Below are 23,667 nucleotides of genomic sequence, written 5' to 3' on the forward strand. Positions count from 1 at the left end.
TTCCTTTGACACTTTACTTTTTTGTAGTATTTTTCACTGCACTGCTTGATTTCATAAGGAGCAAAATGTTGCCTTGGCATTAGTAAAAGTGTTGCCTGTGATCATTTCCTTGTTTTTGGGGTAGTAAATAATAGTGGTATGGCCGGTGCAGGAAAGACGTCCCTAAGAAGGGCCTGCGTATATCTGGAGGACAGTTCTCAGGTTTCTCAAAGCTGTCGGGTCTTATATATCTCATGGTAGAATGACATAATGAAGTGGGAGGAGCAATGTTATCTCTGGAACGACAAAGAGGAGGTCCACAGTATCTGCATTCACAGGAATTATTTATATTCTGAAAAGCTATAGACTAGGTGAGGCATTTTCCATTTTTGAAGTGAGTGGACCCTTAGACTCCCAAATAACTGATTTGACTGATCTAGGCTAGTTTTAGCCACTAGTGGGCGATTTCCACAGGGAATACACAGTCTTTCTCTGTCTCATTTATTGAGTACCCAGCTAGGCGTAGAGAGAACTCACTCAGACCTCTAACCATTGGATTTCAGTAAAGAATCGCTAAAGGGTACGGGTTTAAGTGGTTGAAAAGGATGCAAATGGTGCAAATAGTTTTTTTTGTGGTTTATTGGTGTGTTAGCATATAAACATGCATTTATGCTTGTCTATGTGTGTGCATGTGCACTGTTGAAAATGGTTTTGGTTGTTTAGTTCCCTTGACCAGCTCTATTTTTTACTTTAATGAGTTTTGCTTCAAACCTCAGCTTCACTTTAACTAATAGTTTTCAGAGAATGTATTTATCATTTGTAGAACCTGCCGAATGCTTAAATCAAAGCATACCAATCAATTACAGTTTTTAAATGAATGTCTCATATTTTCTCTAGACTGTGCTTGGACCTGTATGAATGATGCCTAGATGTAAGATTAGATTAACTGAATATTTTTCATTACATTGAATTTAGTTTATTTCAGGCTCAAATGTTGCATTAGGAAAGCAGCAGAGATGAGAAGATGAATGCAACCAATTAAGTAAAGCAGCATTACGAAAGTGCCACCAAATTTTCACTGCGCTCACACAAAAAATAGGGGGAGAAGGCCATCAGTGTGGGTTGAAAGTATTGTCGAAAAGAGCTAGGAAAATGAAAGCATTGTAATTCCTGAGGGATGCAAGGAAGAGCATTAGAGAAGGAGGACATCAACCTGTGCCACAACAGTGCAGAGAAGACCAAAAGCAGATGTGGTGGGGTTTCAAATACACTTAGGCCCACATTACAACCCTGGTGGTAAAGTCCGATGACCACCGTGCTGATGGCCGCCAACATACCATGTCCGTGGCAGAAATCCGCTACGGGTATTGTGACCCACACTTAGAAATCCTCCACAATACAGACACCAACACAAATCTGCCACACCAACGGTCAGTGATAAACTGGCGGTACCAAAACCCACACCATCACGCCAACAGGAATACGCCCACACTATCACACCCCACGAATCAACGCGGCGGTCATTCAACCGCGGTAAACCATTGGCGGTACACACCGCTGTGCTCAAAATACACACACATTTACAAAACACAACCACATTGGACAATTCAAAATACACACACCTGACACACATACACACACCACACCCACACACTCACACCACTATAAAACACACACCCACATTACCCACAAACCCTCACAACAACATTTTTGGAAGAAGCAGAGAGAGAGAAAGGCAAAGACAACACCAGTATCAAGAGGCACACAACACCATCACTCATACACCATCCACGCACAAAACACCACACACCCCAAAACATCACCCCACACATCACATCACACATCACCTCACACATCACTCACACCACATCATGGCACCTCAAAGACACCCCAGGTTTTCTGAGGAGGAGCTCAGGGTCATGGTGGAGAAAATCATCTGGGTAGAGCCAAGCTCTTCGGATCACAGGTGCCGCAGACATCCATTGCAAGGAAGATGGAGCTATGGCAGGGAATTGTCGACAGGGTCAAAGCAGTGGGAAAGCATCCAAGAACACAGGATGACATCAGGAAGAGGTGGAACGACCTACGGGGGAAGGTACGTTCCATGGTATCTAGACACCAGGTAGCTGAACAGAGGACTGGCGGTAGACCCCCACCTCCTCCCCCACAACTAACAACAGGGGAGGAGAACGTCTTGGCAATTATGCATCCTGAGGGCCTCGGCGGAGTAGCTCGAAAACTGGACTCTGGTAAGTCCACTCTATACTATTATATCCCCCTCACCCTACCTGCATGCCATCACACACCCCACCCACTACCCTCTCACCCATCACTCCAACACCTCACATATACCCCACTATCACAACCCACACATCCCAATACCAAGCCCTGCATGTGACAACAATGCATGGACACCCATCACAGACCTGCATGGACACCCATCACCAAAGCATGTCCAAGGGAGAGACTCACCCAGGGCACACAATCACCACTCACACAAGGGCCAAGGTGATATTGCAAGCACAGTAATAGAGGGAAACACACCCATTGCACAAGATGGCACACACAGACACAATAACAAAGCATTTACACCCCAACAGGACCCCTACCCAACGTCACCGGACAGAAGGTGCCAGCCATATCCAGTCCCCCCACAGAAGAGGCCCACAGTGACGACAGCAGCTCTGCACGCCTGGATCAAGATGAACAGCCCGGCCCATCAGGGACCTCTAGACAGTCGGTTCCCCTGCCACAGTTCCAAACCACCACAGAACCTCCCCCCTCAGGAAACACCACCACAGCACCCACCCAGCGGGCCCATGCCACTGTCCCCAGGGCACGTCAATCAGCAGTGTGTCCACCACTACAGGGACCCCAGGCAACCCCACTAACACAGGACGATCAGGGACCTGGGGTCAGTGGCAATGGGCACACGAATCAGGGGACAGAGGCACAGGATAATAGGGAAGCTGGGAGGACTGCTGTGCGACAGGGGGAGGACAGGCCCAGGGAACCCACTCTCCACAAGGCACTCTCAAACATCATGGGAGCATACCACCATTCCCAGGAGACAATGGGCATGGTTCTGGCAAAGTTTCAGGAGACCCAGCGGCTGCAGGAGGAACAGTACTTGGGGAGCAGGGAGGACTTGAAGTCCATTAACAACACCCTGGTCACCATTGCAGGGGTGCTGGCAGACACGGCTAACACCATCAGGGAGACAGTGGCATACCAACGGGCCCCTGACACCAGCCCAAACAATGAACAGCCTTCCACGTCCTCCGGGGCTAGTGGACAGGAGGTCCCTCCAGAGGACCAACAGGCCACCAGCACCCCACCCCCTGCAGAAGAAGAACCACCCTGCAAATTGTCCCTGTGATCCAAGCACAAGACAGAGAACATTGCCAAGACCTCCGCCAGGAAATAAGACTCTCCTGATTGTCACCCTTCTGTCCCATTATGTCACAGTGACCACCTTGAACTGCTGTTGCTCCACTTCCTATGCCCCTTTGGACAATGCACCTGAGATACCAAGAGACTGGACTCTACCATGGCTATTCCTCCACCATCACCCCAGCCCATTGCAGATCCCCCTCTACTTATTAGCACTTAAATAAACACCCTTGAATCACAAAACAATCTGGAGTCAGTCTGTACTTTCACAAATGTATTATTACAACTTCTTTGACAAATATCAATGTAAATGTTCATTTGCACATACCAATGTATGACAGTTGTGGGGCAGCAGTAAACATAGCAGAAGGCAGAATGAGGTACCCAGATCTGTGAAAAGGAAAGCCAAAGTGAACTGTCAGGGTTCATACACAGAGGTTAAGAGGCTGACTCATACAATGTCCTACAGTAGTCAGATATGAGATGAGCAGTGCCCAGTCTCTTACCTGTGTCTCACTAGAAGTACTGCCTGATGATGTTGTTTCGGTTGTCAATATCTTCTTCCTCTGCCTCCTCTTCCTCACTGTCCACAGGCTCCATAGCTGCCACAAGACCATCATCAGGCCCATCCTCATGCAGAAAAGGCACCTGGCGTTGCAAAGCCAGGTTGTGTAACATGCAGCATGCCACGATAATTTGGCACACCTTCTTCTGTGAGTAGTATAGGGAGCCACCTGTTGGATGGAGGCACCGGAATCAGGCCTTCAGGAGGCCGAAAGTCTGCTCAATAATACGCCTAGTACGCCCATGTGCCTCATTGTAGCGTTCCTCTGCCCTTGTCCTGGCATTCCTCACTGGGGTCAGTAGCCATGAGAGGCTGGGGTAACCAGAGTCACCTGCAAATGTCGATGGATATCTGTTAGACAGTCACTAACCCTTAGGGACTACCCCATACCCAGAAAACTATTCATACTGTGTGGGGACCTATTAGCCACACCTGCTGCCTCTGGAGTTGCCCCATCACATAAGGGATGCTGCTATTCCTCAAAATGTAAGCATCATGCACAGAGCCAGGATACTTGGCATTCACATGAGAGATGTACTGGTCCGCCAAACACACCATCTGCACATTCATTGAATGGTAGCTTTTTCGATTTCTGTACGGTTCATTCCTGCGGGGGGGACAAATACCACATGTGTACCATCAATGGCACCAATTATGTTGGGGATATGTCCCAGGGCATAGAAGTTAGCTTTCACTATGGCCAAATCCTCCACCTGGGGGAAAACGATGTAGCTGCACATGTGTTTCAGCAGGTCAGATAACACTCTGGTCAACATGTTAGAGAACATTGGCTGAGACATCCCTGATGCCATGGCCACTGTTGTTTGGAAGGAACCACTTGTCAGGAAATGGAGCACTGACAGGACCTGCACTATAGGGAGGATACCAGTGGGATGGCGGATAGCTGACATCAGGTAAGGCTCCAATTGGGCACACAGTTCTTGGATTGTGGCACGATCAAGTCTGTAGGTGATAATGATGTGTCTGTCTTCCATTTTCGACAGGTCCACCAGGGGTCTGTACACCGGAGTATGACGCCATCTCATCATCTGCCCCAGCGGATGTGCCCTATGGAGGAGAATGGTGAGCAGACAGTCATGTACCAAATAGGTTGTACAGGTGTTTTTGCAGTAATGTGATTAAATCTGTGTGTGGCGTTGTCTCTCCGTATTTCTGCCCAAATGTTGCTGTGACGCAGTTAGGTGCCATGCCATGTGCCACCCTGAAATGGCGGCTGCCTGACCTGTAAGGAGGTACAAGGAGAAATGAGGTAACTGCGCTGGCGTTGTGCAGCATCGCGGTAGGGGGTCGAAGACCGCTGCGCCATTCTGCATTGGTTATCATTGGGCCCTATGGGTTCCAGGAGCCAATGACGATGTACGCCGGCAGTGACAGTAGGCACCGCCGCGGACATGACTGCCATTTTCTATCTGTTCACTCACTTGATATCTGACCTTCAACAGGAGAGGACCTACACTGCAAGTGCTGCTGTGACCTGTGTCTGGAAGCGACAATGGCTCGAGTGTCTGGGGAAAGGGCGCCTGCCTTCACTTCGGAGGAGTTGGAGAGACTAGTGGATGGGGTCCTCCCCCAGTACATGCTACTCTACAGTCCTCCAGACAAACAGGTGAGTACACTGTCAGCATGATGCGTGGGACATGAATGTATGGAGTGGTGTGGATGGAAGATACATGTGGGGTTGGGGGCTGAGGCCTGCATGAGAGGATGGTGTGTGTATGGGTGTCAGAGCATAGGTGGGAAGTGGTGGGCCATGAGTATGACAAACCGGACGGGGGAGTAATTTCCTATCATCCTATACCGTAACTCTAGGTCAGCGCCCACTAGAAGAAGGGTATTTGGCGTGCCATTGCCAAGGAAGTGTGGACCCTGGGGGTCTATCATAGAAGGAGCAACCACTGGCGCAAGAAATGGGAGGACCTGCGCCGCTGGAGCAAGAAGCTGGGGATGTTCAGGATCCTGGCCTTGGCATATCCGGAGTTGGATGGGCGCTTGAGGGCATCGCTTGAGGGCATCACAGCAGCAAAAGGGGGTGAGTACAGTCTCATTCAGCTGACTCTGCAAGCTTTACGAGGTGTCTGGGTGGGGGATGTGGGCTGTGGGTTCCCGTAGGCCAGGGTGAACTTGGTAGGGTAGGTCCCTTGTTGGGTAGGCTCTGTGGCACTCCAACCCCAATAGTGGTAGTGGCCATCTACAACGTCAGCCTCCTGTGGGTACCAGGTGTGCAGCAAATGGGGTTAGGCATAGTCCCCCATGGGCAGGTGTTTTTCCTACTAACTGTAGTGCATGGCCTAGTGCATAGGGCTGCTCCCTGTGTGTTGCGTCCGCCAACGGTAGTGGTGTTGCTGGCATTGACCAGTGTCTCCTCTGTCTTTCCCCCCATCTTGTTTTGTCACCCTGTCCTTGTGTGCATTAGCTTCATCTGGCGGAGGAGCAGAGGCACCGGAGACGGAGGGAGCTGTATCCCACATGGCCCGGGAGGGTGAATCTATGGAGTCTGAAGGCACCTGTGGGACGGAGGGCGAGGGAAGCTCCACGACGGGGATAGGAGGGGACACCAGGGACAGCGACTCCTCCTCTGATGGGAGCTCCCTTGCGGTGGTGGGCACCTCTGTGCCCACCGCAACAACAGGTACAGCTGCTACCCCCCTACTAGCACCGCCCTCCCAGCAGCCCCTCAGCGTGTTTCCCGTGCCCGCTCACCCAGGAGAGTGGGCATCTGCTTCACCCCAGGCACCCTTAGGCCCTGCCCCAGTCAGCCCTGCTGCCCTCAGTGAGGAGGCTATTGGCCTCCTGAGATCCCTCACTGTTGGGTAGTCAACCATTCTGAATGCCATCCAGGGTGTCGAGAGGCATTTGCAACAAACAAATGCATACCTGGAGGGCATTCATTCTGGTGTGCCGGCCCAACAGAGAGCATTTCAGGCTCTGGCCTCAGCACTGATGGCAGCTATTGTCCCTGTGTCAAGCCTCCCCTCTCCACCTTCCTCTACCCAGACCCAATCCCCTCTACCTCAGCCTATCCCAAGCACACCATCAGACCAGCATGCACACAAATCAACACACAAAAGTGGCTCAGGCAAATATAAGCACCACACATCCCATAGGAACTCACACAAGCACCATACCCATGCAGACACACCAACATCCACTTTCGACACTGTGTCCCCCTCCTCCATGTCCTCCACGTTTCTCCCAGTCTCGTCTCCACTCACACCTGCATGCACTACATCCTCAGCCACTGCCTCCATCACCAGCCCACCCATCACAACACACCACTCACGAGCAATCACCACCCACAACCATGCCACGTCCCCTGTGTCCTCTCCCAGTGTGTCTGTGAGCCCTCCTCCCAAAGTACACAAACGCAGGCATATACCCACCCAACAGCCATCCACCTCACAACAGCCTCCAGCCCATGCACCTTCACCCAAACTCAGCAGACGTACACCTCCTATAACCACTACCTCGTCCTCCACTCCCACACCCCCTCCATCTTCCAGTCCCAGTGTGTCCAAGAAACTTTTCCTGGCTAGCATTGACTTCTTCCCTACACCTCCCCCCGACCTTCCTCTAGGGCAAGGATGTCTAGAGCCCAGAACAGCACCTCAGCCACCAAATCTGCATCCAGTGTGGTCCCTGCAAGTCTGGGAGGATCGAAAGGGGGCACCCATCAGGGCTGCCAGTGTGCCACCTACTGAAGCTAAGGACCACCCAATTCCCCCACCTGCCAAGCTAAAGAAGGGGCCAGCATGCAGAAGGGAAAAGACTCACCACCCACCCAGCAAGACCTCATCCAGAACCAAAGAGGACAGTGCCAAGGTCCCAGCAGCGACTACCAAGGTGGGGAAGGGTCACAAAAGCAAAGGAAAGTCACCTCAGGGCACAGAGCCTCCTGGTGAGGGACTGGTGACCCCCATTTCTCATGACAGGCCAGCAAACTGTACCACGGTGCACACCGTTGCAACGACCGCCACCTGCACAACCACCTGCACGGCAGCTGCCACAACTACAGTCACCAGAATCATCCCAGTGGGCAGCCGTCCGAGGCTGCTGGAGATGGCCTGGTGTCTACCTCCACTACTACAGACACCTGTACCACGGGCAGCACCGGCAGCATCTCCGCCGCAGACACCGCCGCAGCCACCACCACCTGCCCCGCCACGTGCCCAGCCATCAGCAGCATCCCCAGTGGGAAGCCGTCCGAGGCTGCAGGAGACGACCTGGACCCTGCACACACTATATGAGGCAACACCACCAGCACTGGCACTACCAGCAGTTTGCAGCCTAAGTCGCCACAGGGTGGAGTGTGGCTCTGCCTCCATGGAGTATCATGCTACCTGTTCCCTGAAAGTCTCGTGGCTCAGACACCCAGGAGAGGGAATGGGAACTGCCACACCCCAGGTGCAGCATCACTGGCCACAAAGCCCCCTCCAGAACCAGAGGAGAGATACTTCCACTAACACAGTCCTTGGCAGGATGAAGCACTCTGGGCACAAAGCCCCCTCCAGAACCAGTGGAGAGATACATCCACTAACACAGTCCTTGGCAGGATGAATCACTCTGGGCACAAAGCCCCCTCCAGAACCAGTGGAGTGATACATCCACTAACACAGTCTTTCGCAGGATGAAGCTCTCTGGGCACAAAGCCCCCTCCAGAACCAGTGGAGAAAAGCATCCACTCACCCAGTCCTTGGCAGGATGAAGCACTCTGGGCACAAAGCCCCCTCCAGAACCAGTGGAGAGATACATCCACTAACACAGCCCTTGGCAGGATGAAGCACTCTGGGCACAAAGCCCCCTCCAGAACCAGTGGAGAGAAACATCCACTAACACAGTCCTTGTCAGGATGAGGCACTCTGGGCACAAAGCCCCCTCCAGAACCAGTGGAGAGATACATCCACTAGCACAGTCCTTGGCAGGATGAAGCACTCTGGTCAGAAAGCCCCCTCCAGAACCAGTGGAGAGATACATCCACTAACACAGTCCTTGGCAGGATGAAGCACTCTGGGTACAAAGCCCCATCCAGAGCCAGTGGAGAGATAGATCCATTAATATAGTCCTTGGCAGGATGAAACACTCTGGGCACAAAGCCCCCTCCAGAACCAGTGGAACATGTCATCCACTTGAGAGACTGTGGCTTTGTACTCCCCAGGGCCAAGCAGTGGGCAACTCACCCACTTTAGAGACTGTGGCTTTGCACTCCACAGGAGTAAGCAGTGGGCAGTGGACCCACTTGAGAGACTTGAGAGACTGGAGCTTTGCACTCCCCAGGACCAGGCAGTGGGCAAACCACCCACTAGAGAGACTGTGGCCTTGCACTCCCCAGGACCAAGCAGTTGGAAAACTACCCACTTGAGAGACTGTGGCTTTGTACTCCCCAGGAGCAAGCAGTGGGCAAACCACCCACTTGAGAGACAGTGTCTTTTTACTCCCCAGGAGCAAGCAGTGGGCAACCCACCCATTTGAGAGACTGTGGCTTTGCACTCCCAAGGACCAGGCAGTGGGCATGAAGCCTCCTCGAGGAGCAGTGGCATCGTCCCATCATCCGGGTGAGGTGCCTTCCTTCCCCTTCCCCCTGAGGTGCCTGTTTTTTTTCGACGTGATGCCCCTGCAGTGTTCTCTCCGTTTTGAGGCAGGTGTCATGTGTGGGCTTCGCCCATGCTTTTTGGGACCACTGGTCCATGGACATTTCACGGGACAGTGTACAGACTTGTGTACTTGCTGTATATATTTGTATACTGATTATTTACTGTGCTCTTGGGCTATCTGATTGTTCAAATATTACACTAGTTAAACTCATTTTGTTTGGTCATTGCATTCTTCCAGGGGGTGACAGGGTGTATCTGTGATTGGATATGTGTATGTGTGTTGTTGTGGGTGGGGGGTGTTGCGTGTGTGTGTCACTCTCTTTTCCCTCCTCCCATCCCCTGTGTGCTAGGTGCAGTACTCACCGTGGTCGTCACCGCCGCCGCCGTTCGTACTCCTGGCAGATGAGAAGATACACCAACATTGGTAACACCTGTAGTTCGGGCTCTATGGGGTCCTCGTTGCTCGTTGGGAGTCGAGAGGTGAGTTGTTCCCCTTCTGTGTACTGTTTCTACCGTGCTTTTGATGGAAAAGCTGGTGGATTGGTGCCTTGTAATAGTGTGGGCGGTACATTGTGTCCCGCCTGTCTGTTGGTGGTTACCGCCGCGGTGTTTGTTTCTACCACCCTCTTACACCCGACCACCACCTCTGTTCACTTTCATCTCTCTTTAACTGATTTCTTAGAAATAACCTAAAACTTTTAACATGACATCAAACCTTTAAAGGGAACCAGGACAGATATTAAACTATGACCTCCGTAGCTGTGGGGAGGAGGACTCCAAGCCAGGAGACAGAAAGTGGGAAAATTGTTTGACCATCACATCTGGTCTATGAATTGCATTTACGGTATACATAAGTGACTGTTATCAATATCTGATGGTGAAGTAGGTGAAGGTACCTGTACAGAAACCTGTTATGTAATGTACACACTGAAATACCCAATAAGGTTTTACATTTAAAACAGATTCTTATATGTTTCCCTATCATTCACTGTCGGACCTGGCCCTTGTGGCAGGTTCATCCCCTGACTTTTTGCATCCTTCCTCCTATTTTTTCTGACCTCTCGCTGTTGGCTCTAGGACTCTGAGCACTTTATCACTGCTGATCAGTGCTAACATGCAGGTGCTCTCCCTTCTTAAGTTGGTATGATTGGCTTATACCTAATTGGCATTTGGTTATGCAAAGTACCTGTAATCATGATGAAAAGGCACTCCTAGTGCCAAGAAGAACCAAAGTGGGGCCCCCAGCGCTCTGTGCGCTCCCTCTGGGTGCCACTCCGATGATGGGGGGAATTCTGATGATGTGCTAGTGTTCCCTTTATGGCCATGACATACTAATATGTGCTTTTCACTTGCCACATGTTTTATGATGCTCTTGGTATTGCCATTTATGACACTTTTATGACAAGTGCGTTTATTTTGTAATGTGATTCCTGACTACTGCTTATGTTGCTTTATCCTGAGTACTTACATGTTCTATTGTGACTACTACTTATTCTTGCAGAGTATTAGTAACCTGCGTAACGTTCTTACAACTGCTAAGGCAGCAGGGTATTTCAGACCTGTAATGTTTGGTCTAATTATGTTTTGTGCAATACAGTTTATTTTTACACAGCTCAGTACTGTGTTTACTTTGTGGAGTATATATTGCATCATGTGTGTTGTGTGTGTTGTGCAAACGCTTTACACATTGCCACTGGGATAGGCCTGACTGCTCGTGCCAAGCTACCAAGGGGGTGAGCAGGGGTTATCTTTGACTTGTAACTCCCTTGCCCTGACTAGAGTGGGTATGTTCTGCCTAGCTTAGGTGCATACCCTAGCCAACCAGAAACCCTATTTCTAACATCACGTTATAGTATTTCTAGCTAAAGCAACAGACCTTTAATGGTTGTTTTCTACACCCTTGCAATGAACTCCATTTGTCAAACACTGTGAAGGATTTACTCAAATTAATGTAAAACTAAATTATATTAGCAGGGTGCAGAGTAATTTGTTGACTGTCCAACAGCAGGTGCTCATTGATTAACTATCCACCTTAGCTGCATATATGATACTGCTTGGCATGTATGACTTCCTTCGTCAATAACTGAAAACATCAAGTAAAAGTGCTTTCCTAAATAACCAAAATCAAATGGGGTGTTTCTCAAGGCTCCACTTTGTCTCCCATCTTATTTAATTCCTACCTGCCACCCTTGTCAATGATTCTGGACTCTTACAACATTGAGTATCAGATGTATACAGATGATAACCGGCTTCAGCTAAAGTTCAAAGATGTTTCTGGCAACCTTTCTTTGGTATCTAATTGTCTCTCTCACATTCACAGGATGCAGAACAATTCCCTTTGCCTTCATGGAAATGTTGTCTATGGCTAGTTGAAACAGTCACTTTTCTCCATTTCTTGGGCTGAGGATTTGACCCCCCAACCCCAATCTTAATGAATCAAACATGCAATCTTGGTGGGAACCTCACATTCTCCCCACAGATAATTTTGGTTTGCCCGAATGCATTTTTCTGTCTTCATCAACTGAAAAGGAGCCTGCTGGAGTTATGTTCCTTGCAGAAAATTGCTTTGATCTTCGTAGTGATTGTGTCCTGCCTGGATTACTGTGTCAGCCTCTACTCTTGCTTCCCTGCACATCGCTCACCAAGCATAAAGTATGGACCAGACATAGTTAAAAATACTCTGCCAGTTACATAACACAATATATGCTCCTATTCTAAGTTACATTGTGTAGCATCCTCCCCAGCCTCAGTACTTGCCAATGACAATGCCACACACTGAACTGTAAATCACAAGTCTTTATTCCTCTGCATGTACCTGTGAACTCCAACATTCTAAACCAAGTTTCCATTACATTCTATTCTAGTGATTATATCACACTGATACAGAGTACGATTGGAACCAAAAGGGTGCCATCCTAAAGCATGTAAGGCACAACACATTGCTGTCCTATTTGTTCCTTTTCAACTGGAAGTGTGGAGAATGACTGCAACTCCTAGGGCACAAAACTGGGGACCTTTAAAATAACAGGGGAAAGGGAAACTGCAACCCTTAACTTCAACATTTTTTACATTTAATCAAATCGTATTTCCCAGGAGCCAGTAATGAAAGTTTTAGTTAAGTTTTAAATGCTTTCCTATGTATTAGTTCTTAGATTATTTTCCTTAGTAATCAAGCATTAGGTACAGAACATAGCATAAATCCTGTCCCTTAAATCTGATCCCTAATCTATGTTTCTAAGGTAGTACAGTACATTGAAGTTGAGTAACTCCTAGAGAGTTGTTCTCGTAAAAACATCATTCAAGTATCAGCAATAGAATATCATCTGAATCAGAAAGTATCAAACAATGCAATATAAAATAGCAAAAAAGAACAAGCGTCTGAGAATCTGTCTAGCCGTTAAAGTTATTAGGACTCATAAAGAGGAAAAGTGTCACCCTCTGCAGAGAGAGATAGATAATGGTCTGATCTAGTTCCCAAAAGCAGCATTCTGGGGAGTGGTTATCTGCTCTTTCCCTAGGACACTTTTATAAAGGGTACAATGATTCAAAGGTATAGCAATTTGTCCGATAAGTTATGCTAGCATCCAACAGAAAAGTGAGAACATCATTAGACAGCAACAGTTTCCGTTGATATGGCAATTTCTAACAAAAGTTGCTTCTAAATAAAAGATACAATTTGTAGAAGCAATACATTTCAACATTTTCCCAGCCTCCTAGGTCTCTGAAAGAAAGAATATTTGTGTAACATTTTAGGCGTGATCACATTAAGTCATCTCCTTTTTCACACATATTTACACTAGTAGAATATTCATGAAGAAGCAAGTTTAAGATTAGTTTAGCAAGTTTGAGATTTCAATGCGGGTCAAGTGGTTAATAACAAATAGAAAATATAACTTTCTTTGTTAGCACAGGAATTTTGCATCATAAGAAGTCATGCAAAAGCCATGATAGAAACATTTCTGCTGAACTAAAGCAGTTTGGAATTCCTTAACATTGCCAAATCAAGTACATCAAGCAAGTGCAGGTCACGAAGAGTTCAGAAAGGAAAATGCATGTTTAAAATGCAACAGTTGGTTAGGCCTACAATTCACTCATACGGGTTAATAATTAAATGGAATTTATTTTATTAAAATCTCTAACACAACCAAGCCCCAGATCAGCTAAAAAAAGCCTGTGCACCTCATCAATTGAGACACAAAAGATAGGACGGTTGCTTCCTTCTTTACCAGGGCGCCTACCTCTGGAATTTGCAAACCCAACACTTGAAACTTAAAGTGACTATGACAAATTTATGACATTTCTGAAGACACAGCTTTTCAACATGACATTTGATAGTTTTGTTGTTAGACCTGACAGCTCTTGGTGTGGTTTCCCTGTACATTTTGCTTCTGACTTCCTGATTTTGGGCCCTGTGCTGTAATTCGTTTTGGCTGTTTTTGATACTCTGGGCACTTCACCACTGCTAACCAGTGCTAAAGTGCAAGTGGTCTCAGTAATAATTGTATTGGTGATTGGTTATCCATGATTGGCATATTTGATTTACTAGTAAGTCCCTAGTTAAGTGCACTAGAGGTGCCCAGGGCCTGAAAACCAAATGATACTAGTGGGTCTGCAGCACTAATTGTGCCACCCACATGAGTAGCCCTGTAAACATGTCTCAGACCTGCCACTGCAATGTCTGTATGTGCAGTCTTGCACTGCCAATTTGACCTAGCAAGTATACCCACTTGCCAGGCTTAAACCTTCCCTTTTACTACATGTAAGTCACCCTAAGGTAGGCCCTAGGTAGCCCCATGGTCAGGGTGCAGTGTATTTAAAAGGAGGTATGACATGGACTGATGTGTTTTACATGTCCTGATAGTGAAATACTGCCAAATTCAGTTTTCCCTATACCAAGGCCCATCTCTCTTATATGTTAACATGGGGACTGCCTTTAAATATCTTTTAATTGCAGTCTCCCTTTGGGAGCAGATGGGGATGTGGAGTTTGGGGTATCTGATTTCACAATTTAAAAATACATCTGTAGGTAAAGTTGTTTTTTAGATTGTCTGTTTGAAAATACCACTTTTAAGAGTGGGCATTTTCTTGCTTAACCATTCTGTCCCTCAGCCTGCGTGTGTAATTCACGTCTGGCTCAGACTGACAGTTGGGCAGTTTTTGAATTCTCACTACACAGTGGCACAAAGGGAGCTGGGGAGTGTCCTGCATATCCTGACGAGTCTCCTGGGCTATTAGGAGCTGACACTGCACCTGAAAGGGCTATGCCTGTCCTTACACATTGCAGTCTCCAACTCCCTAGTCTGTGTATGGGGCGAGGCTTGGGCAAGGCAGGATCTTATAAGCAACTTTGAAGCTTACCTACTTCAAAGGCAGAAATGGGTATAAGTAGTGGACCCAAACCCCCAGACTTTTAGATCACTTCTGGACTAAGATGAACCTCTGCCAAGGAGAAGAGCTTGATACTTGAGGAGGACCTGCCACTCTGCCTTTCCTTTGCTGTGCTGGCCTGCTGCTTCTACCTCAGAGGGAAAGGACTGGACTCTGCTTTCTGCAATCCTGGTGGTGAAGTGTCTCCAAGGGCTTGGACTTAGCTTGCCTCCTGTTAAGAAGTCTGAGGGACAGCAAAGACTTCACTTACCAGCCTCTGGGTCTACTTTCTGTGGACCCTAGCTCACCAGGTGGTGCCTACTCCAGTCTCTTGGCCCCCAGGAGTGAAAGCTGGTTGAAACACAAGAAAAACCAGTGCACCTACTCTGGACTTGAGTCCATGACATCGCCTGCAACTGAAGCCGTCGTCTCCGCTATAGTGCTACGACCCCACCGACATTGCAGCCCTGATGCCACTGCAGCCCTGCTGACGTCAAGTGACTTCATGAGTCCCGAGTGAATGTCACCGATGTCCATGACACCTGACTCTGCTGCTGCACCCGCAGCCCCATGGTGTGACTGCAACCCCAGGAGGTCACCCCACCGCGTCATGACCCCCCAGATATCGACCCTGCCGGAGCGTAAGAAAGCGACTCTTCGCACCAATGTCACATCACCTCCCCTTCTCCGCAGTAAGGAACCGATGCCACACCGGATCCAGCGATGCCTCCCTCCTCCTCCCCGACTCCGTCTACCGGCTTGTTTCTTTGTTTACCAAAGGTACAGTACTTGGAGGTCTGTGTGACTCCGTGACCAGTGCCATTGGTGTCAGGTTGTTGGTAACCACTCTGTCACAAAGCCACAATAAGTCTAATTGAAGAATTTGAGCATGTAATGTGCCTGACATTTTGGCCCATATTTATGGGGAAATGACAGAGGGTGATGCTGCGCCAAAATTTACAGTGCTGAGCTCCGTCATTTACACAACGCAGTGATGTGCCATATTTAATTTAATACGGCGCACCCTTGTGTTGTTCCCTGCGCTGGTGCTAAATTTAGCTACCAACATAGGCATCCTTGCAACATCGTGCAAAGATATCTGTGTTTAGGGGTATTATTGTTTATGTGCGGGAAGATGTCCCTTCCTGCACATAAACAATCATTAATGGTGCTTTGGCACTTCACAGAAGCACACACAGAAGTGTCAAAGCGTAATTTTCAAATGATTGTTTATGTGCAGGAATGGGCACCTTCCTGCACATAAACAATCATTTCCAGCATTTTGCTCTTTCTATGCGTGCTGCAGAATGCAGCATGCGTAGAAAAAGCAAAAAATGAGGAGGAATAAAAATATTACCCCTTGTTGCGCCTTGCTAACGCCCCTCCAGAGGTGGCATTAGATTTAGGCACCGCCTCAGGTTTACAAAATCTCATAAATCTGAGGCAGCATCAAAATGCAATGGGTGTTGCAGTGGCATGCCAAAGCAACACCTGTTGCATGCCTCTCTGATGCAGAAAACTGCTTCGGAGGGGCCCATATTTACAAGGAGGCGTAACACCACAAAATATGGCATTACACCTCCTTGTAAATATGGAGCAGAGGTTCGCGCCACTGGAGTGTCACATAGAGTGACGCTCCAATGCCCCTTTGTTTTTTGCTTATATCTACAATTCCAAGATGGCAGACATATTGGAGTGATATAATTTCTTTTTTAAGTGCACCAAAGCGCATTTTTTTAAGGAAGGAGCAACCTGGTTTTAAGTTGCAGTTGCGATGCCCTCCAAAAAGAAAAAAAGAAAAAACAGAATGAGACATAGGGTGAGGGTAGGATAGGTTGTCGTGGGTGCTACATAAAAGAGAAAAGAGACAAGTAGCAATAAAACATATGCACTCTACTGGCGTGCTGAATGAGAAAGTAAAAGGCAGTTCCTCATATCTAAGCAGCAGATGTATGCAAATTAAAATGATGGTAAGTATGATGGTTCAGGAGAGGCAACATTGAAAGAGGAAGGAAAGCTATCAAATACGAAGCAAGAAAACAAGATTGACAAGGAAGCCAACCAATGGTAAGCAGTGAAAAGACCCAAAGTCCAGTCTAAATATTGGTATTGTCAAAATAGGTTTGTGACAGTGGCTAGCCAAAGCTGCCTTAAGACAAGTACTACCCATGAGCGGATCTTGAAAATCAGAATAACTATTGACCAATTTTGAATAAACTGTTCCTGGCTAACATTCTTGAAAGCTGTGTGAAGAATGATCTCGATCACTTCAAAACAAAAAATATCATGCTTGATAACTTCCAATCAGATTTCAGACTAGGAAGTAGCATTGGGACTGCAACCTTGCACATTGTTGATGATGCACTCTTCTTTCATAACAATGTAGGCTCCTACATTCTCACTCTCATGGAGCTCTGCTAAAGCATTCAATACAGTCAATCATGCTTCTCTAATAAAGATTCTGGAAAAGTAGGTATGTTTTAGGTGGGTGTTCTTTAGATGGTTCCAATCTTACTTCAACAAATAATGCTAATGAATTAAGATTGCACCGTCTGTAATAAATCATGCTCTAACCTCTTTCTTGTCCAACAGGGAGAATTGCAAGGCTCAATTCGTTCTCCAACTTCCTTCAATTTATACATAGAGCCCCATGATTTACATCTAAAGACACTCTACAACTGCTACTACTTTCACAATGATACACAGATCTATTTGTCAGTAGTTTCTCAAGCAGGACACATCCATGCTGTCTCATATTCTCTCAACAATTCAGTCCTGAATGCTTCACTTGCATTCCAAACTACACCCTTCAAAAACCGAGGGGCATATTTAAGATTCCCTAGCGCCTCCTTGCCCCACATTAGAGTCATTTTTATTGATGCTAATGTGTCCCAACGGGCCAAAATCCCAGGGCCATATTTACAAAGTGACGCAATTCTTTCATTGCTCCACTTTCTAACCCTTTGTGCTACATTATGCCTGTGCCAGGCATAATGTATGCAAAGAGGGCATTCCCCTTTTTAGGGAGGGTTGAAAAAATGGCACAAGGAAATCAAGGAAATCTAAGAGATTTCCTTATGTAATTCTTTTTGCCACTTTTTACGCTTGCTCAGAGCAGGTGTTAAAAGGGGGTACACCATTGTTTACAATGGGCCCCTACATACTCTGCAGGAGTAGCGCCAAAATGTTGGTGCTACTCCTGGAGAGTACATCAATGGTGTCATAAAAAATGATGCTCTTACCCCCTACCCTGCGCCATGGTGTGCCATATTTGAAATATGGCGCACACATGGTGGCGGTAGGGGGTGGTAAAGGGCACAAGAAATGTGGTGCTGCACTGTGTGCAGCACCACTTTTCTTAAATATTTCCCTGAATTTCTTCTGATCTTGCACCGTATGTGCACTACTATGGTTCAATTGTGGCTTGGCACAGTTTGCATCTTAGAATGTCACCATGCATTTATTCTTGACCTTCATGCTGAATAAGAAACTCAGCCTTCAATCCATGATAATCTGTTAGCAAAAAAGGGGTGCTATTTAAATCAAACATGTGGAGAGTCAAACTCTTGCTCTAAGTTGAATAATTGAAACAGGTAACTAAAGGGCTGATTCACAAAGGTAACTTACACTTTAGAGTAATTTTGCATTTTTGAGTAAGTTTGCTCCTTTTCGTTATTCACATCTGCACTTTTGTAGTAATTTACACTTTGGTGGTAAGTCCAAAACTAAACTTCACCAACCACTGGTACTGTAACTCACTTCTATAGAAAATAATGGAGGTCTGAACTTCTTACAAAAGTGCTCATTACTACAAAAGAACAGTTAGTGAATACTGAAAAGAAGCAAACTTAACCAGAAGTATAAGTTACAACACAAGTGCATTTTGTGAATGGCACTTTGTAGTAACTTTTGTAGTACTACAAAAAGTATTAGGAAGTGCTTTTTGTGAATCAGACCCACAGTCTCTAGCATTATCTAGATTGCACAATAAAACCTCCTTAATCTCTGGATTACTGTAACTCCATCTCACCCCAGAACTACAGCCTGACTGGTATCTGGGACTAAGAAATTGGCCTGTGTCACAAAAGTCCTTATTCCTTTGAACTGGCTCCTGATGAAGGCTGCATGCCCTCTCAAACTTGCCTGTACTAATCACAATTCCCTCCACTCTGATTCTCCAAATTACTTAAGAAATAAACCTATTGTATCAGAAATGGTTGTCATAGGACTCTTATTATGGGGGTAAGACTGCTGAGTTTAGGACAGCAGCACCACTGTGTGTTAGTGACTGAGTCAATCTCACACCGAATGGAAGCTGTTAGCCTGACTGCGTCAACTAGCTAGCAGATCCTCACCCAAATCTAAGAAATAAGGATGATTTTCAGCAGCCTAGAGACATAACACTCAGACTCCTCAGGGAAGTCATGGAAGAGATGCAAGAAAAGTTCTAATACATTTTATTGAAACGTCTGCATCCTGATATAGAAAACATGAACTGCAATTATTAGGAGCATGAAACATAGCACAGCAATGGTTGTGACCCTTAGTATGAAAAATATAAACAGTCCTAACATCCTGGAATAAGCATGAATCTAGTGATTCTTGCCTATGCCCTAATTTCTCAACTTGAGAGAATATTGGTGTGTAGCCCTTCTACCCATTCTGATCTAAAGGAGGAGTCCCAACCCCATACCTGAAGTGGAGCAGGAGTCTGTTGTTTTGCTGGCAATCCTCCTGTTTAGATGGAAGACAAAACCAGGGTTGGTGCAGCTGTCAACAAGATGGCAGACAGCATGCAATAGCTCTGACTGGAATCCCCCTAAACTCCTTTGGCCTGTGTAGTATTTTTATAACAAAGCAGGTTGTGTTCTAAGAACAGGCCTAACCTGTCTAGGTTTAGAAGGGTGGCTCTGTACTCTTGAGCCAGCAATACTAAGCAGAGGCACAGAATGACGTTTAATGCAAAGGAACTAACAACAATGCTTTTGCAAAAAGGCAGTTGATTAGAAAATAAAAACATCCCAGCTAGAAGCAAACCATGCTGAAATAGAATAAAATGAATCAATTAAATTAAATATGTATCTGGGTAAAAGGACACAGGCTGCAGGCCTGAAGCTCAAATAAATGTGCTCAAGCAAGGCAGGTGCACGACAGAGTATGCCAACTATGAAGATGAACTCTTATGCTTGAGCCCCACACCCACAAAAAAATAAAAAGTTAAAAAAAAGCTCAATCCATCGGAAAAAATCACACATAAGCTGTTAAAAGAACAGACCCTTCATATGCAGCTTTCAAAGGCAAAGTGTCTATAGTTCAGGCAACACCTTGCAACTTAAAGAGTGGAATGTTTTCAACCTTTGAGAATAATGAAACTAGCTATGTTGAGGGACACTTTCTTAAATACATGGATATTTTCTTTTCTCTAGTTCTTCTACTTTTACATATGCACTCACTTACTCCTTTAAAATCTATGCATGATATCTATGTACTCTGTGGTCCATCTCTGACCTCTAAACATCTTTAAATCCATGTCTTTTCGTTCACTAATTGTAATATACTTTTATGTCTTCTTATGATTCTTGTTTACTATTTTACTATATGCAAAAGTTCTGCCATCTCATTAGGTCTTGTCTCCACTACATAAAACCACATATAGTACAAATAATAAATGCCAGCACTGAATGAGCATGAATAGGAGATATACATCGAGAACAAAAGGATATGTCATTAAAGATCATGCTAAAGTGTACAAAAATATCGATGGTTAGGATGCTTGAATTGATCTTAGCCACTGGTAATTTCTCAGGGCCACATCCCACTCCATCGTTATTTTGCACACCATGCCACCTCAATATGGACCTAGCCATATGCAAATCAGCCTTGACCCTGCTCAAATGGTCACTATTTACTCGAAACTACCAGGCCAGGTTCACCCTGAACCATAACAAAAGCAAACTAGGACTGGTTTCGCCCTAGTTAGGGCTCATCATCAAGGCATAGTTGGGTTCAAGTTACACAGTGTGCACAGTACCCATGTTGTAGCAAACCCATCCCACTTAGTGAGACACTAAAGTATGCAAAAAAGTGATGGGTGGATTGCTTAAATTAATCTCAGCCAGTGGTAATTACTCTGGGCCACATCCCAGTCCATTATTATTATGTACACCATGGCACCACAGTTTGTGGACCTAGTCTGGCAGTTCAGGCTGGATTGTTCCCATTGGAGGAGGGTGAAGATGGATTTACGTACGTCTGGGTCCAAACTGAGGTGGCATGGTGTGCAAAATACCGATGGACTGGGAAGCGGTCCACAGTGATTACCAGTGGATGAGATAAATTCAAGAATTTCCTCCATCACGTTTTTGTATACTTTTAATGAAGGATCATGGACACAAAGCATATTGAAACTACCTGCAAGTGTTAAGGAACTACTTATGTCCAGTTGCTTAAAGTCTTCTGTGTATACGCCTTGGTGATTAGTTTTTCACTCTAGAACATGCAGTACAAGTGTCTTCAGCTACCTGTGCTCTGCTGCTAATTTGGCCTGATCAGAGTTGGTTGTGTTGCCTTTTGACGATTCGTCTCTTTCCCATGAACATGTGGCAATAAGGTGTTTCTGCTGCAAATGAAATATTTGCCTACTTCCTTCTGTCTTGGATGGCATAGTAAGGAGAAGTAGTTTTAAGATGTGGTGTCAGGGAACATCCAGTGATTCGTATCTCAGGGTTTATACGCCTGCCCCTGGTAGAGCTTTAATAGTCCCTGATTCATACCATTAGTGGATGAGCATGCATAAAAGACCAGCATCTATCACAAAAGGGTATCTCATAATAGGGCATTGCCATAAAACAGATTGAAATTAACTGTATGTAGATACTCAAGTGTAGCTCATGTCTAATTTTTTTTAAAATCTGTGAATATTTGCTGGCGATTAGTGTTTCTGCTCTGAACATGATCGTGTGATCAGCTTCTTAAGTGGATCAGTCATTTACCTGAGTTGGTTATTTTAAGCACTGGTTGATAATTAGGATCTCTCCATGTGCTATATTAGGGCCAGATATATCAAAGGGTTTTACCCATTCTGTGTCTGTGGGAAAATGTGTTGGTACATATGGCCCTTATCGTATTTCCTGATAAAGGGAACTAGTGATAAAAATGTATTGCGAAAATGCTTTGATTAGTGCCTCTACTGCAAAGATAAAATTTGGTTTACAATGAACAGTTATTAGTGAGCATCTGCAGATTACTTCAATGTGTACACAATGGCAAAAAAATTGCTGAAAGCTGCAATACATTCTATATTCACTGACTTAACTAATCAGTTTACCATGAGGCATTATACCTAAATCTTGTGAAGAGCTCCTAGAATCGAGGTTTCCAGATTTATACATACTAATCCAATAATTTTTATAATACGTTTTTTTCTTTATTAGACATGCGTATACCACCTAATGAGTTAGTATTATTTACACAACTTTCCGGCCAACTCATGTTTCACAGTGCAATAGAAGAATTCCCAGGGCCAATGCTTAATTTGAGCCTGTAGCTGCCAGTGGGGCCCACCAGCACTCATGTTTGGGGACCAGTACTTATTTTTTGTCTTCATATATTGACTGCAAGCAAGAGAGAGAAAAAAACAAACGGGAAAGGAGGAGGAAGAGAAACAGTGCTTAGTTTGCGCTTGTTGTTTCCTGTGCAGAGCACCTGCACTTATTTTTGAGGGCCGGCACTCATTTTTCTGTCTCAAGCATTTGATGCGAGCAAAAAACACATATGGGAAAGACGGAGGAAAAGAAAAACGAAAAAGCGTCACAATGGGAGAAAGCGAAAAGCTGCAAGAGTGAGCTCTAGAGGCAGGGAGTGGCTTTAAATGGATTGAAGAGGCCCGAGGTGGCTTCAGAATTATGTGGCCTCAGAATTCCTTGTTCTCACATTTAATTGGAGCAACCGCTGTATAAGAGGAGGTCTTTGGGCACCGGCACATTTTTATTTACAAATTAAGCACTGAAGAGAAAGTTGAAAAAAAAGCACAAAAAGGAAAGGCAGGGATGGACAAGAAGAGTGAGATACAGGGACAGGGAGTGTCTGGTAGTGGATTAAAGTGGCCTGAAGTGAATTAAATAGTACCCAGCCTTAGTATTTGACCCTCCAGTTGTTAATATCACCGCCAGAGCAGAGATTTGGGCACTAGCAACTCCTTCTTTTACAAATTAAGCACTGCTCGGGGCTTTTTCATTTATAATGCAGTATCAAACATTGGCATTCGTATATGTTGTACATCTCAAAGGTAAACAATTAGAACTTGCAGTAAAATAGGCAGGATTCCATGCCAAGTTAGAAACGGGCATCAAACTCCTGGTCCATGCTAAGATCGTGTCTCGAAAATTCTCTGCTTTTTCAAAGTGGTGCGAGATCTACATCTATGATCTAATTTCACTAGTCTTCATCCAATTTTGAAAAAATAGGGATTTGTCTCTACTTCAATTTCTCTGCAAAGTATTGGGAAATTAATCTATTGGGTTTGGAGTCTAGTAGGAAAGAAGTGTTTCAAAATAATTTTTTTAATCTAATGTTTCAGATGCCTTTTGGCTCACAATTTCATCTAAGGTTTTCAGCTAGATTTACAAAATATGGCAGGCAGTAAAACCAAGTCACACATTGAGGCCTCCACCGTGGTATTTGACAGTTCTGAGTTACTAATATGTACATATCCTTATGATAATTAAACTCTTAGGCACGAAATCATTTACTTTC

General features: G+C 45.8%; 1 protein-coding gene across 1 annotated transcript in view; it reads left to right on the forward strand.

Moving 5' to 3' along the window:
* SLC5A7 (solute carrier family 5 member 7) overlaps positions 1-23,667 on the forward strand; it is a 326,704-nt gene that overhangs the window by 50,602 nt on the left and 252,435 nt on the right. The gene's annotated exons all lie outside the window — the stretch shown is intronic.

Source organism: Pleurodeles waltl, chromosome 8, assembly GCF_031143425.1.
Source record: "Pleurodeles waltl isolate 20211129_DDA chromosome 8, aPleWal1.hap1.20221129, whole genome shotgun sequence".
NCBI lineage: Eukaryota > Metazoa > Chordata > Amphibia > Caudata > Salamandridae > Pleurodeles > Pleurodeles waltl.